Raw genomic sequence first — 16,440 nt, 5'->3', positions numbered from 1 at the left:
GCATTTACAAACCCTTCGTGTTCGTCCCTTTATCGCAATATCGCAATCGCATTGCGTAGGCCAAAGCAACCCAATACACGGAAAATACAAAGAAAATTCGCAAATCCAGATTTCAAATATTATGAAATTGCATCCATAACCTTATCGGGTCTGGCCTTTATCGCATGTCACAATCGCACATTGCATTAGCATGGCTCCTTTGTGCCGATCGCCGAACGCATATCATAATCGCATGTCGCAAGTCGCAACGGCCCTTGTATTGAGGATTTTCTGATCGCCGATCGACAATCGCTCTATTGGCACTATCACTATCGGCCCATCGCATTGGCGTATGTCGCATGTAACGGCCCCCTTGGTATTTGCGTGACTCGATTGCCGATTGTCGATATCGCAATTGCTAATCGCACATGTAAATGGTCCGGGGTTCTGATATCGCATGAAGCCTTCCTCCGATGCGATATGTTGGAGATCACTAATCGGGGAGTCCTTCTGCCTTGGCTTAAGTCCTCCCTTTGAGCCTTTTCGATGCGATTTTCTTTAAGAGCCCTTAAGTCCATTTTTATAAGAAATTGCCTCCTTTTCAAAGGACAATGGGAAAATTTCTCTTTACAATAACTTCTTCATCCGAATTCCATTTTAGCCCATTCAAATTATGTTAGATTTAGAATGAAGAGATCTATGCAATGAGACTATTTCCAAGAGCATCATTTTACTTTCATTTTCCTCAGTGAGAAAGATTTTTAGACTTAGAATTCTATTCTAGATCCATTTTGGATGACGCCTTCCCACTAAAAAGCTTTTGGACTCCAAAAGACTGATATATTGATCTGAATAGTAAATGAGAGTACATCACCCTCTTCTTTCAACATCCATACACTTGCCTTGCATAGTGCCTCTGAACCAAAGCCTTTGACCACTTTCCTTCTTGGATGTGCTGGTCCTCCTGGGAAGAACTGTCTTCCTCCTTGACTTCATGCAGAACTCCTGATGAGAAGGTTACATAAGGTAGTTTGAACTTCTCTTCCTCGATCATTGATCCAAGGTGGCTCAAACAAATGTGAAGTTACATCTTCTTCACAAAAATTTACATTTGTATCTGTTTGAGATACTATCAACAACAACAAAATTACATACAACAACTGGATGGTCTAAACTCTTGCTTCATCAAAAGAAACAGATTTCACATCTTGTGAACACCTCCATGTCTTTACATCTACATTTAAAAATGATGGACTAGATAACCAGCCCGATATTACATGTATGCTTAAAAACAAAGCAATCAACTCTTCAAGTTAATCACACATACAAGTTCAAATACAAGGAAATCATCAGCATCCCCGTGTTCATGTACATCATTCTCATGCATGCATTTCATCCTTCAACTTTTGCTTAAGTACACTGTACTTTCGAAGCTGAAATGAAATATAATGTTTCATCCTTCAACTTTCGCTTAAGTACATTGTACTTTCGAAGCTGAAATGAACATAATGTTTGCAACAATAAAGTGAGTCTGTCTACTCAACTTTTTCATCCTGCAACTTGGATCTCATTAGAAATGAAATGCACTAAATCAAAAGAAAAGCAACCTTTTGCAACAAGCCTCTTGTGCTTCAAGGATTGTCTTGAGGGCCTTCGGGATAAGGAGAATGCCTTCATCTATTCTTCCTTCTTGTCCTCCCCTGGACTTAGCTATCCATAACTTTCCCTTCACCTTTGAAAACTCAAACAATAGTCAATTTACAAACAATCAAACACCTTTCAATTCAACCAAGCATATAGATTGCTCTATCAATCAAGCATTCTGATTTGATACCACTTTCATCATGATACAACCTACTTCATGATACCACCTGCTCCATGCTATACTTGCTCTGGTATAACTTAAGCTCTGATATCACCTTCTTTGAAGGTGGGGCTAATCAACCTGATGCTTCGATACCACCTTCTTTGAAGGTGGGGTTAATCAACCTGAAGCTCCGATACCACCTGATCTGAAATGGGGCACTAAAGGCTTCTTGTCAAGCTTAAAAGAACCTCTCTCACTCCAAAGCTTATATATTCCCAAGATCTATGCTTATGATAGATAATTTGCAGAATTAAGTACTTGAAATATGTGTATGCTTGTGTTTGTTTTTAGACTGTTCAAGTGCTTATGTACATTTGCTTATGCTGATGTAAAACAAACATAACAGTAAATGCAATGCAACAAATAAGTAAACACATGAGACAACAATATAATATGTAGTTCACCCTGATATCTTGGGCTATGTCTCCTTGACCCCTAATCAAATCGACTAGGCTCTTTGGGATTATGGTAATGCTTCTTTAACAAGTTCCACACTTAACTCCATAGGTTTACAACTGTACCTATGGGCTTAGAATACCATCTTACCCCTGGCTGTCCTTATTGTGCAAACAGATCTAGGCTTCTCTGGACTAGACTCCTTCAATTAGTGCTTTGAGCTATCTTGAGCTCTAGCTTGCACCAACTCCCTCAAAATTCTTTTACTATCCTTACTCTGTAGATAGATCTAGGCTTCTCTGGACTAGACTCCTTCAATTAGTGCTCTGAGCTATCTTGAACTCTAGCTTGCACCAACTCCCTCAGAATTTTGTTAACTGTCTCTGGCACTCCTTCTTCTATCTTCAACACACATCAAACATCAACAATAGCTTTATCATTTGATCTCTTTGCTGTTCTGAACTTCATTATAGCTCCATGGCTCTTAGAAGTCTGCTTTGAGCTCTCTGGTTCTCTAGCTAACTGGCTCTGGCTCTCAGCTCTCTAGCTCATTTGGCTCTGGCTCTCCTAGCTATCTGGATCTGTTCGTCTAGCTCTACCTCTGCTCGATCCTCTGGCTCTGAAGCTCTCAGGATTTCTGGCTCTCGGTGCTCAAGTTCTCGGGCTCTCTATCCCTTCCTCATCCCGAGGAATCATCCTTTTGCCATTCGCTCCCAACCTCTGGTGGATTCTGCTTCTGCTTGGCTCTCTAGCTCTGTAGCTATCTTGCTCTCTGGCTCTCCTGCCTTCAAGCTCTCGGCTATGTGGCTCTTTACCCAGCCGTGAGCTCCCTGAAGGGAGACTTAACTTCTCTACTGCTACATTTTTGTGAGCCCCCCGTGAGATTCATACTCTCTAGCCTTTGAGGAATCCTCCGACTCTACGGTTCCCCCAGTTGTTCCTCTCTGTGTAATCATTCCTCTGCGGCTCTGCATATCTTCGACTGGCCCTCTCGCTCACTGGCTCTGTGGCTCTGCATCTGGCCCTTTGCCTTTCTAGCTCTGTGGCTCTGCGTCTGGCCCTCTGGCTCACTGGCTCTGCATCTTCTATAACGTATTCCTATTACAAAATGCCCACTTACAGCATGGCATAGGTGCGAGAGACTGTTTCCAATGGAAATGAACCGGCGGCCTTTTTTCAGAACAAAATCTACGAAATAATGCATTCTGGTTCATAATGGAAATACACAGGAAAACTCACAAAAAACACATCATGGGCCTTTAACCCGAACTTCAAATAATATGTAGCTGCATTTATAAACTCTTCAGGTCTGTCCTTTATTGCAATATCACAATCGCATTGCATAGGCCAAAACAACCCAATACATGGAAAATACAAAGAAAATTTGCAAATTTGGATTTCAAATATTATGAAATCACGCCCATAACCTTATCGGGTCCGGCCTTTATTGAATTTTGCATTCGCACGTTGCATTAGCATGGCTCCTTTGTTCTGATCGTCGATCATCAATTGCCGATTACATATCGCAATTGCATGTAGCAAGTCGCAACAACCCTTGTATCGAGGATTTGTCGATCGCTCTATTGGCTCTATCGCTATCAGCCCATGGTATCGGCATATGTCGCATGTAATGACCCCCTTGGTATTTGCACGACCTGATCGCTGATCACCGATATCGTAATCGCTAATTGCACATGTAAACGGCTCGGGGTTCCAATATCGCATGAAGCCTTCCTTCGATGCGATATGTCGGTGATTGCTAATCGGGGAGTCCTTTCGCCTTTTCCTAAGTCCTCCCTTTGAGCCTTTCCGATGCGATTTTCTTTAAGAGCCCTTAAGTCCATTTTTATAAGAAATTACCTCATTTTCAAAGGATAATGGGAAAATTTCTCTTTACAATAACTTCTTCATCTGAAGTCCATTTTAGCCCATTCAAATTGCATTAGATTCAGAATGAAGATATTTATGCAATGAGACTATTTCCAAGAGCATCCTTTGACTTTCATTTTCCTTTGTGAGAAATACTTTTAGACTTAGAAGTCTATTCTAGATCCATTTTGGATCACTCACTAAACCCTTCACTAGTTGATGAATTGACTGACTAAAATCAATCGTCAGTCAAACCCACTATCTCTGAAAGTGAAACCAATGAGTCTACACTCGACCCAAATCAATAGGTCGAGGTAACAGTTGACTCGATTTCACCTTCAGTAAATCGTACCTTTCTCAAAGAGAGTGAATATGATACCACTCAAGTTCTTTTTGTTTCTTCAGATTCAAATGAGCTTGGGGGCAATCTGCTTGTTCCATCAAGATAGGAGGAAAATCCTCTCGCTCTCGTAACTCAAGGGGTTAATCCTCCCATTCTTACGGTACCCCCTCAAAGTAGTCTAGTCACTTCCTTTGATTGGAATCGATTGGCAGGTTTCCGTCTTCCTTCTTATGTGCTTTTCCAGATCATAGTACAAGTTTGTAATGATTGTATCTGGCACTATTATAGATGAAGGCGTGTCTGTGAGTATCCTTTCCTCAACTACTTGGCAAGCGCTTGATTCGCCACCGCTTGTGCCTGTTCCACAAAATCTGTTGGGTTTTAACAGAGGAACCAGTCAACCATAAGGGATCCTCCCTCAGTTACCTATTACTTTGGGAGGAAAAATCATTTATCTAAATGTGATGGTAGTCCCAGGCCCTTTAGATTACAATTTACTTCTTGGGCGTGACTATGTTTATGGCATGGGATCTATTGTTTCAAGACTCTTTTGAGTGATTTGTTTCCCACATGAAGGCAGAATTGTCACTATTGACTAGATTTCATTTCACGGTCCAAATATGGCTCCTAGTCAACCATCTTACCTAAATGGTCCTTTTGTACCAATGGTATCATCCCCGCCACAGGTTAATTATGTGGCAACCTGTTCCATACCTACATCAACTGACGATCAATTCTGTGATGTTGTACATCATGTACTGGGGGAATTGGAACTAGATCTCTCCTTCATGACCTCTTATGAGTTGCGATTGAATTTGAGGATAGTTCATTGTCTTGTGTCAACCTCGTTAAAAAATGGAACAAAGGGTATGAGGAGAGTTCCTTGTCTTGTGTCAACCTCATTTAAAAATGAAACAAGGAATATGAGGACAATTCTTTTACTGTGTCAACCTCACTAAAAAATGAAACAACCCCCATGAGCATAGTTCCTTGTCTTGTGAAAATCTCGTTAAAAAATGAAACAAGGAATTTGAGCAAAGTTCCTTGTCTTGTGTTAATCTCATTAAAAAAAATTAAACAAGGTCCCTTGGAGCAAAGTTCCAATTCGAGTCTTTGATTAGATCTCGTAAAATCCCAGTCGAGTCTTTCACTTGATCTCATAAACGAACCTTCATTCCATCCATATGATAGCCACAAGTAGTTTACTTATGTGAATGTAATGAAGCTTAGGGGGCATGCACCTAATGGTAAAGTTAAGTTTCCCTGTAGGTTATGTGAAGGGAATCACCCCATTCACCTTTGTCCCTATCTGGACGAAGCCAAAAAGGTGTTGGATAATCGTCCTGCTTCACCGTAGTGACTTCCATCTGGTTACAGGAGACTCTCCCTTAAATCATGCTGGGGGCATGTAAACCAATCTCAAGCATAGTTTTTCATTTCAAGCTTATATAAACATGTAACTGAATCTAAGCATAGTTTCCTATGGTTCAATCTTGTGTAAAAATGAATCCATTTCCATTTTAACCCTTGTGATAGCCATTTTATCAGCCTTTTCTATTAGATGAGCCTTGGTTGTTTCATTCCATCACCACCATCTCTTTGGCCGATCATACACTTTCACTTGGTTGTTTTACCCTTTTTGAGGAATAGTTGCAATGAGTGGTCTTATTAGCCAACCTCTTCACATAAATCAACATGTTTTGAGAAGTTCCAACATTATCGGAACCAGTTGCTACCCTAGCCACCACTCGTTCCTCAAAATGGAGTCCTCTTTAAGCTCTTTTCAAACTCTCTAAATATGAAAATATTGCCAAGCATTTGTCCTTTCCAGCTCGTTAAACGAATTGGAAATGATATCTCTCTTGTACTATTTTACGTTTTTTTGGACTTGAGATATTATTTTATGAAAAATAACTTGTGGAGTTTTCTTTTCGTCCCTTTTCAAACTCTCTAAACATGAAAAGGACCAAGTTATCTTTGTCGTTAAACTAGTTAAAAACATCAAATAGCGACAAACTTGTCCATCTAGACAAGATCGAGTTTCACCTTTGCTAGACTCGTTAAAACATCAAATAGCGATGGATTCACCCGAAGGGTGAAATTATACAACAAGCATATGTTATCCTCCTCAAGCTTGATTAAAAATAAAGAGGTACTGGTCAACAATGACTGGGGAAAATTGGAAAAAGGGGAAAACACTTTATGGTAGCAAGTCGCTCTTGAACATGACACTTTCACCTCATCACCATGACTATGTGAGTTGGGTCATTCAGCTTGATGGTTATCACACCATTGGTCTATCATACCATCCATTACTTTGTTTTGGGTCAATGCTACCAATTCATCTTAGTGTCGTCGACATGTTCAAGAGAAGTCATTCAGCTCAAACTTCATCCTTTGCAATACTGTAAACCTTCATTTTCATGACCTCCATTCCTAAACCTTCTATCGTTAGTCGATTTTCATCTCCAAAATCATTTACCTCGTTTCGTGTTGTTGATGTGGGATACATCAAGGCCCTCCTGCGATGAGTCGCTTCTTGTCAACATCAGCACATTATCTAAGAAGTTGACTTAGAAACACCCCTTCAGTACCTTGAGGCTTGCATACATCAACGGCAAGTTTCTCACTTCCGGAAATAGGTTAACATCATTGGCCTTCAACCGAAATACTTTTTATGGTGTTTGACATCAAATCATTTATTCACACCATGCGAAATGTATTGTAGTACTTTGAGGGTCATTATCATTATCGGTGATTCCCCTCGCGTTTGTTAATTTCCTACATCATTGGCTGGTAATCAAATGATGTCTTCCCATATTTGACTTCAGAACATCTATTCACATGGTTAGACTTGTACTTGAGCAAAAGATTGAACGAGATTGAAGACCCCAGATCTAGTTTCATCCATCCGGGCTGCGATATTTTCAGGAGTACTAAATCAAATGTAAAATGGCCTTACATTCATGGTCATCCATTCATGGGTCTATATATGTAGACGACTATATTTGTACCTGTAATGAAACTTTATAAGCTGAGCATGGGTATGCCTTCCCTTAGCTAGTTCATGAGAAAAATCAAATTATCATGATATATGTATTGTAATTGATGCAGGTCACCTTCCGCTTCGAAACCTCCTCTCCACATGATAAAGCATTTCAGTCGACATACATATTTACGACTTCATGCTTTAGGGGGAAATTGTTACAGATCCATTTGGGCACATCAACCCCAACTTACATATCAGTACTATTAGGTCCCATCAAACCCTAATTCAGTTGTTACATGCCCTGAAGAAGTCAACCATCAGAATGCCTAGCTTCCCAAGAAGTTCCATGACTGAAATCATCCAGAAACTGCCTCGAAGAAGATTAGCGTAGAAAGGCCTTCATTAGGGTGCGTTGCAGTGCAGCCAATACACTGTCAGTGTGCATTGGAGTGCACTTGGTCCCTCTTTGGCCCGCGTTGGGTGAATTTGAGCGAATTTCCATGAGGGTTTGAAAGATTCCTTGTCCATTGGATGCCTCTAGAAGTTTCTCAAGGCTATCCACTCCTTTGGGTTCGTATTTGGATGAGGGAGGGAGTTAAGGAACATCAATCCCTTTATCCCTTCCTCCATGGAACTAAATACTAATTTTGGGAGAGCATTCATTATCACCATTGATGGCCTAACTTCCTTCAGTCACTTATAAAAGGACCACTCATCTAAGTGATCAGGGGTTGGCTAGCTGGGCTGGAAATTATTGAATTATAGGAAGATGCTATTAGTATGAGACTTGAGTTGATTGTAAGTGTTTTAATGATGTCAAAGTGTCTCGCTTGTTATGAGGAGAGGATGGGATTGAACTGGAGGAGTGATGTTGAATCAGGAAAATTGGGTTGTAACTCTTCCTTTTACTAATAAAGTGTTCAAAGATTTTTCCATATGCTTGCGTTGTCCTTTGATTCTTTCATATGTTTATCATGTACTTGATTCCATGCTACGTTTAATAAATATATCATTATCATATGCTTTGATGGGTTCTTGTTTTTGTCTGTGTGCAAGTACTTTTCAAGCGGCTTAAGTACAGAAAGCATGGAAAATTTTAGGAGCGAATTTTTGCCCTTAGGTGAAATTAAGGGGTTTTAAATTTTTAGTGGACGAATATTTTGTATCATAGTATATTTTTACAAATCGCCTCTGTTAACACTCAGGTTGTTCCCTTTGACTCCTAAGAGAATACAGCCAAGGTAGCCACAAACCAATCTTTGGACTGCAGGTCCTAGCCTACCAGCAGTCAGAGAGGGCTCTCTCTTTAGGATTTAGCTTTGTTTAAGGGATGATTTTAGGCTAGATATGATGCACATGGGTTTTTTTTGAGTTTGGTGGGATGGTTGATCTATTCAAGCAGATTTGGCATGCAAAGTGTAAGAAGTTCAAACCATTGGGCATGGAGTCCATGAAAGTGAACTGAAGGGTGTGTTTTCCTTGGCAGAAGAGGGGAATATGGAGCAGGATAGCTACACATGGCACAATGATTAATGCTGGAACAAGGATGAAATGGAGGTCAGGGGATGAGAGGCAATTAAGGATCTCTCATCTAGCCAAAGAGGGAAAGTGGATGAAGGCTAAATAGGACCAATGAAGGATTCCTAGACAACATTTAGAAATGATAGAAATAGCTTAAACATGATCAATTAAGTATGCATATTCATCACTAATTCAGAGGAAAACATAGAAAAGTTACAAGAATTGAGGACAGAGGGCATGAAAACCAGTTCTGAACTATTCCTTCTTCCTGCAACTTAGATTATGATATATAGATGATACAGGTACATATAAACTAATAAATAGAGGGAGGAAAGACTTATTGGACCATGAGCAAGCACGAGAATTCCATATCAAGCTCTTCAGCCATTGAAAGCACAACCAGCCAGTTCAGATGCAAATATTCCAGCAATCTTTGATTACAAAAACTCTCAACATATACAGCGCAAGTCCTGGAATGAAAGATACAACCAACCAACCCTTTTCACAATACAGAGGGCGGTCTTTATAGAGAAAATATCTAAAATATGTACAAATATAGATCTAATGGCAGATCTGGAGAAATGAATGATTCTAACCTAACATCTATTGAAATGAATGCTAAAAATATCTCTATGAGCTACGCTGGAGGCAACCGCTTCAAGAATAAATTAATATGGGTCCTTTGTTGTGATGCGCTGGCCATTTAGCCATAACTGCGCCTTGGGAACTTGCAGCGCTGCCCTCAGGTGTCTTCATACACTGCTTTTGCAATATCTGGGCCTTAAATCTCCTATCTGCTCCTGTTAGGCGGTTCTGCTGCTGCAAAGTGGTTTTAATGCCCATAACTGAGATCTGGTGGGCTTTGATGGCTCTGAGCTGTTTTTTTGACTTTGTTTGGGGCCTATACTGCCATCTGCCTCGCATTTAAAGTCCTCCGCTGATATTTTTCACCTGATACACTTTTCGGCGCTCTTATACTCTTTAAACTGAAATGGGCCGCTTTTCTCCCACTGATACTCTTTGCCGGTACGAAATCGCCCTTTATGGCCACTTATGGCGATATTTGACTGCTGTTGTACCTTCCATGGCTCTCTAGGGGCTTCTGGAAGAGTTTCAGCACCTGGCCAATTGAAATCTGATCAAAAAGGAAGAATTGTTGCCAAAATGGAGGAGGACTGGACGTTGGATGCCTGCTGAGGCAAAAACCCTACATTTGGAAGTATTTTGGGCCTGGAGCGATCTATTATAACTGAGGAATGCCTTGCTTCCTTTACAGCTGTGGCGGGCGCAGGCACCGCACGATTAAATTTTTGAAAAGGCCTATTTCATAAAACAGGGGGAAAAGCCTTAAAAACTGCAAAATTGATGAATTTTTGGTCCTGCCGCAACACTATTCATTTCTTTAAATCGTGGTCGTTGGATCCGGCGCGGGCCGATCCAACAGCTGGCGCTAAATCGGCGGTTTGGCGGATCGGCGGTCCCAACACATAAACCCCCGACGAGCGATATAAAGGGCGGACTCGAAAATTTATTAGGGTTCTCTTTATTTGAAATCGGGTCCGGCCCATCAGCGAATCCATATCGACGGAATTCATAATGGAACGGGTCCGCGAACCTGAAACCCTTCAAAACTATCTTTCATTACTTTTCGGGTCACGAAATGGAGGGTACAGTACTACCCCTTTCCAGACCTGAGACACTTTATGCTTTGATTTATTGTTATTTCCGCTCTGCCCTATCGGAGTGGTCCCTCTTTGCCGTAGAAAAGGGCCTTATCGGACCCGAAATCCTTACATGCCACACTTTATAACTTTTCGGCTCCACCAGACAGAGCCATATGGGAATGATGCGATAATACATATGGGCCGTTGATCTGGGTGGGGGCGATGGACGGTTGCGATCTAATCGCAATATCGCTCTCGGCGGGGACTGGGGGTCAGGGCTTTATACATGTGCGCGATAGCGATGCGATATTTATATGCGATATGCATTGGGCGCGATAGCAATATCGCTATCGGTCGAAAAAGGGAGGCACTGTAATCGGGGGTATATACATATATAAATGCCAACAGTTGACCACACCTTCGACAGCGATATCGTTTCGGAGGGGGTTAAAGCATTCGGAGAAGGCTTCAAAGGGATGCGATGAGGCTTTATGGGATCGAGGATGAAATTACCTGATCGGAAAAAGGTATGCATGCTTTATAAAGGGTTTTTGAGGCCTCGGAAGGGGTCCAATAACTTAAAAAAAGAGGAATTTCATGCCTTGGAAGGATTCCAAAGGCACTTGAGAGGGGTTTTAGGCCTTTAAAAAGGGGTTTATGCCTTGGAAAAGGTAGAAACAAGGCCAAAAGATGGATTTGTACATTTGGAGGAAGATTTTATGCATAGGAATGAGTCCTAATGCATTTAGAAGATGGTTTGAGAGGCAAATGAGGGTTCTTGCTAAGTTTCAGGTAAACTTAGCAATTCCCAAGTGTACTTATGGTTATTTTTCAACCAGGGGGAGGGGATAAGTATATAGGGGAGTTATTAACATTGTTTTAGTAAGGGGAGGGGAGATAGATAGGGAGTTACATAGTAAAGTTAGTAGTTAACATGATAATGATAAGAAAAAGCGCTAAGTATGAGATCTTAGGCTATTAAGGGGGAAAATGACTCATAGAGGAAGTATGGACATTCCTTGAGTAAAGCAGATCTTTACCAAGGCAACTGATATGAAAATGATGAGACTAAGAGATATCAGGTAGATCTTGACCTCTTTAGGGGAAGTTAGTGAGTGATTTGGGGAAGAGGAAGAAGGGGAAGTTAGACATGCCTCGCTTGAGCTCCTTTAAATGGAAAACTGCCTCATGCTTGAGATGTGAATAGATATGACACTTGAAAATATGAAATGGATCACAAGCCATGATTCTGCAACCAAAAAGCTACCTACCCGGCCTACTTACCTAGCATTTTCTCTTCTTTTTAGTTTGGGTGCACTTGAACTAGCAAACCCAACTTTTCATTCTTTTCTTCTTGTTGTCCTCCTATCTAAGTCGACCCTTATTTCTTCCGGGGCTCAGATTAAGCTGATGAGTGCCCAAGATTCTCTACCTATCTACAAATCTGCCAAGATTAAACAGTTTGGACAGATGTTCATCTCTATATTCTAAAACATGAAATTTAAACCTAGGGAAGCCAAGATTAAACTGTTTGGCCTTCCCTTAACTGAAAACTCATCAAAAATGGATTAACACATCAAAAATGGAACACAGCAATGGCACTAGGACTAGCACACTCTCATGGACACTTCTTTGGCCTCTGTAGCAAATATGGAACATTGCAGCATGCAAAGTATGACATATTTGGCATGTAAAAATGTCGATCATGAAAGATGAATACCTGCTGCAGCAGGAGGCTAACAGCCTCAAATTTATTACATAAAAAAATTAGGTATGGAGGTTAGCCCACCTTATTTTAAGGGAGAGGGTAAAAAAGGTAAATCTAGCCCTTGAAATTAGGAGTTACAACCTTCCATTCGCTCTAATTTTCAAGAATAGGTTTTATTTAAGTGAATCCTATGGGCCAAATACCATATTTATAAAAGAGGTATGGTAAATTAATAAAAATATAAATAAATGAGAGGTATAGTAAATAAATAAAACATTTTTTCTATTTACTCCATAAGTCAGCTTATATACATGAAAGGTGTAAACAAATAAAAATATAAATAAAGTGGAGGTATGGTAAATAAATAAAACCTATTTTTATACTTACTCAAAAGGTATCGTAAATAAATAAAAATATAAATAAACTAGAGGTATGGTAAATAAATAAAACCTCTTTTTATATTTAGTCCATAACCCTCTTTCTATTTAGGAAGGCTCAAAAAGAGGTTTTATTTAAGTGAATCCTATGGGCCAAATACCATATTTGTAAAAAATGTATGGTAAATTAATAAAAATATAAATAAACGAGAGGTATGGTAAATAAATAAAACATTTTTTTATATTTAATCCATAAGTCACCTTATATTTACGAACACTCAAAAAATGCGTTATATTTAGGTGAAACCTATGGGAAAAATACTATGGGCCAAATACCATGGGCTAAATTATTATTAATACCATGCAAAAAACATTATTAAACCTAATATTAGTATTAATAAAAATAAAAATGGCACATGGTATTGACCCATGGTATTCACGTGGAATGTAGCCTATTTAAAGGGGGGAATTAAACCAACATAGATCCATCTTTACTCTGGATCTACTAAGCCTCGAGAGGGATCAAATATCGTGATATGCAAACTAGCATAGAGTGAAAAATGTTTGATCACTCTCGGGGCTTGGTGGATCAAGAGTAAAAATGGATGTTGTAATTTAATGTATGTTAAACATTTTAACTTGGTTAAAATAAAAAATAAAATAAAAATCAATTATTAATTTTATTAATTTTTATAAATTACTAATAGTAATTTTTAAGCTCCAGGTTTATGATAAACCATGGTAATACCATAAATAGATTTCATCCCTCTAACATTGGTAGATGTGGAGTTAAGATGGATATAGGTTGGTTTTTATGATAATGAAGATATTAAATAGACTTAGGAAATTATATTGTAAAAACATCTTAAGGTGAATGGTTAAAGCTACATTTAGTCACTTCACAAAATTTAGTAAAAAATACCAATATCTCCATTAATATTGGTTTTTATGATTTAAAAAAAAAAGTTCAAAACAGTGAAACCTTATCACTTTTTCCACATCACCCTCGCAGAAGATTTACTACCATTTTTCAAACATTCTCAATATGATATCTTCATGAAAAAGTTTAGGTATTGATGTTGGATTAATTTTTTGAAAAATAAGCTGGTTTGTACAACCTTTCATCTTCTGTGCTATTCTTAGTTTGTCCTAATGATCTGTAGGGGTTGGAGCCACTGCACCATATTTTTCTAAAAGATGGAGATTGTTCACCAAAAAGGAAATTAATCTACATGTTACAACGCTGTTAAAAAATGCGAGACGTATGAGGGTAGTGAATTATGCTAATAAGAAATTTAGATTGGGATGGACGTAATTAAATTTTATTATTTAATTGAAAATTTCCAATTAAAATAATGATAAATCTACATTTATATATTCATATATTGATTGGAAGGCTTCTCACAATGGTCACTTCTTTCAATTAGATCCCCTTCAAGCCTTTGGGATACCTAATACTTTCTTATATAATATAGTTGGGGCTTGCTACTTGTTGGTGTGTTGGGGTAAACAAACTTGGTGTTTTTTTTTTTTTTCTATCTCGCAGTTGAGGTCTTTGGAATAAGAAAGAAATTTGATAACTTGAAAAAAGTGGTAGCTTGACAAAAGTTGTAGAGAAAAGATTAATCTCTCCTACCTTGACAGAACTCGTGGTCAATATCAACACCTACAAGAACTTTGTTGTGGAATATTATCAAAACTAATAGAAGGATATGAAAGAGTGTATTGTAAGAACCTTGACAAACATGGCCACTGAAACTTGGAACATTGTTTGTAGGAAGAGAAAATTATGTTTCTTTTTTCCAAACATGTATGTTAGTATATTACAGTTTAATGAATATGTTTTCTTATTATCATATATGGTTTCATACTTTAACAAAACATTTGCCAAGACTTCAAAATGTTTTATTATTCAGTAAAAGATTTGCCAAGATCTTACAATATTTTATAATTCGGTGAAAGATTCTCCATCACTGTACAAGATAATATAATCTGGTGAGAGATTCGCCAAAAAAATTATATATACATATTATATTATTGATAAAATCACCTCCCATTTTTCCTATGTATCATGGGGATTAGCCCATTTATTATACATATAAATTTAGGGTGGTTCTTAAAATTTTCCCTGACGGAAAGGAGCAACAGAATCGGTCAAGGGAGATAAGGAACAAGCGAAAGCTACAAGTAGATTTCTCTATTCTCTTATTTAATCTATCGATTATAGAAAAGGTAGAGAATGCTTTGAACTTTTGTTCTAGACTTAGATACTAGTCTAGGGGTTTAAGCGTTTACCCGTAGACACTAAAACTTCCCAAAACAACAAATTACCTTTCACCACGATGTGGTACAGGTTTGCATCCACTTCACTCATTGTGAAGCCCAACTTGGAGAAGTAGTTGTCTATCCTGGGGTACCAAGCACAAGGTGCTTGCTTCAACCCGTACAACGCTCTCTTGAGTCGGCACACATGCGACTCACGATCGAAGGTCTCAAAACCTTCAGGCTACTCTATGTACACCTCTTCCTCAAACTGGTCATCAAGGAATGTAGTCTTCACATCCATCTGATGGATCTTCCAACCCATTTGTGTTGATAGTGCCAACATAGATATGATAGATGAGTACCTTACGACATGAGCAAAAGTCTCATCATAGTCAATCCCCTTGACCTGTGAAAATCCATGGGCAACAAATCTTTCCTTATGCTTCTCCACACTACCATCAGTAGCTTGTTTACCTTTTAAAGCCAACGAAAACTCACAACTGACTTGTTTTCCGGTCTGGGAACCAAGTCCCAAACACTGTTAAGAACTATGGAGTCATACTCCTCCACCATAGGATCAACCCAAATCGGCTGCCGCACTGCTTCCTCAAAGGAAGATGGCTCAGTCTCAACACATTCCCCAGCAAGGGCCATGTATCCAGTGTACCTCTCAGGTGACCTCCTCTATCTGCGCTAAGAAGATGGTGCTCCCACATTCTCTCTCGCATCCTCCAATAATCTGTCAGCTTCTCTTGTGTGCTTCGGTCTATCTCTAGAAGACTCTACTTGAGTGGATGTCTCCACTCCTGGAACCTCTACATGCAGCTGCTCTGCATCAGTCTGAGGCTCCTCCTCCTTAGGAACCAACAGTTCCTCCACAGCTTGTAGTTGGAGCTCCCTCTCAAGGGAAAATCGCATGGCCTTCTGCTCATCAAACTTGAGATCTCTATGAACCACTGTCCTCCGATTGGTAGGCAAGTACACCCAATAGTTGTGAGGTGTATCAGTGTACCCCACAAATATCCCCAACTCTGTTATTGGCTCAAGCTTCTTTCGTGCATCCTTTGTCACATGGAAATATACCGATGAGCCAAAGATCCTGAAGTGACTCACATATGGTCTCTTACCGGAGAAAGCTTCCTCTGGAGTCTTCATCCCAAGTATGCGATGTGGGCTTCTATTCTACAAATAGACTATTGTGTTGCATGCCTCAACCCACAAGTGAAGTGGTAGGCCTTGGTCATGCAGCATTGCCCGTGCTGCCCCTAAAATAGTTATGTTCTTCCTCTCGGCCAACCCATTCTGCTGTGGGTTATGAGGTTCCGTCAACTCTCGTTTAATTCCTTCCGCTGCACATAATTCCTTAAACTCTTGAGAGACATATTCTCCACTGTTGTCGCTTCTCAAGGCCTTGATCTTCTTCCCGGACTTTTTTTCGACCAAATATTTGAACTCACAAAAC

At 39.5% G+C, this 16,440-nt stretch overlaps 1 pseudogene; it reads right to left on the bottom strand.

Moving 5' to 3' along the window:
• Window positions 1-3,194: 3,194 nt before the first annotated feature.
• LOC149186079 (uncharacterized) overlaps window positions 3,195-16,440 on the bottom strand; it is a 33,586-nt pseudogene continuing 20,340 nt past the window's right edge.

Source organism: Pinus tabuliformis, chromosome 3_1 (assembly GCF_031772625.1).
Source record: "Pinus tabuliformis cultivar Carrire ecotype Pingquan chromosome 3_1, CPIR1, whole genome shotgun sequence".
NCBI lineage: Eukaryota > Viridiplantae > Streptophyta > Pinopsida > Pinales > Pinaceae > Pinus > Pinus tabuliformis.
Note: the sequence above shows the minus strand (reverse complement) of the source record. Positions and strands in the feature narration are given on the sequence as shown.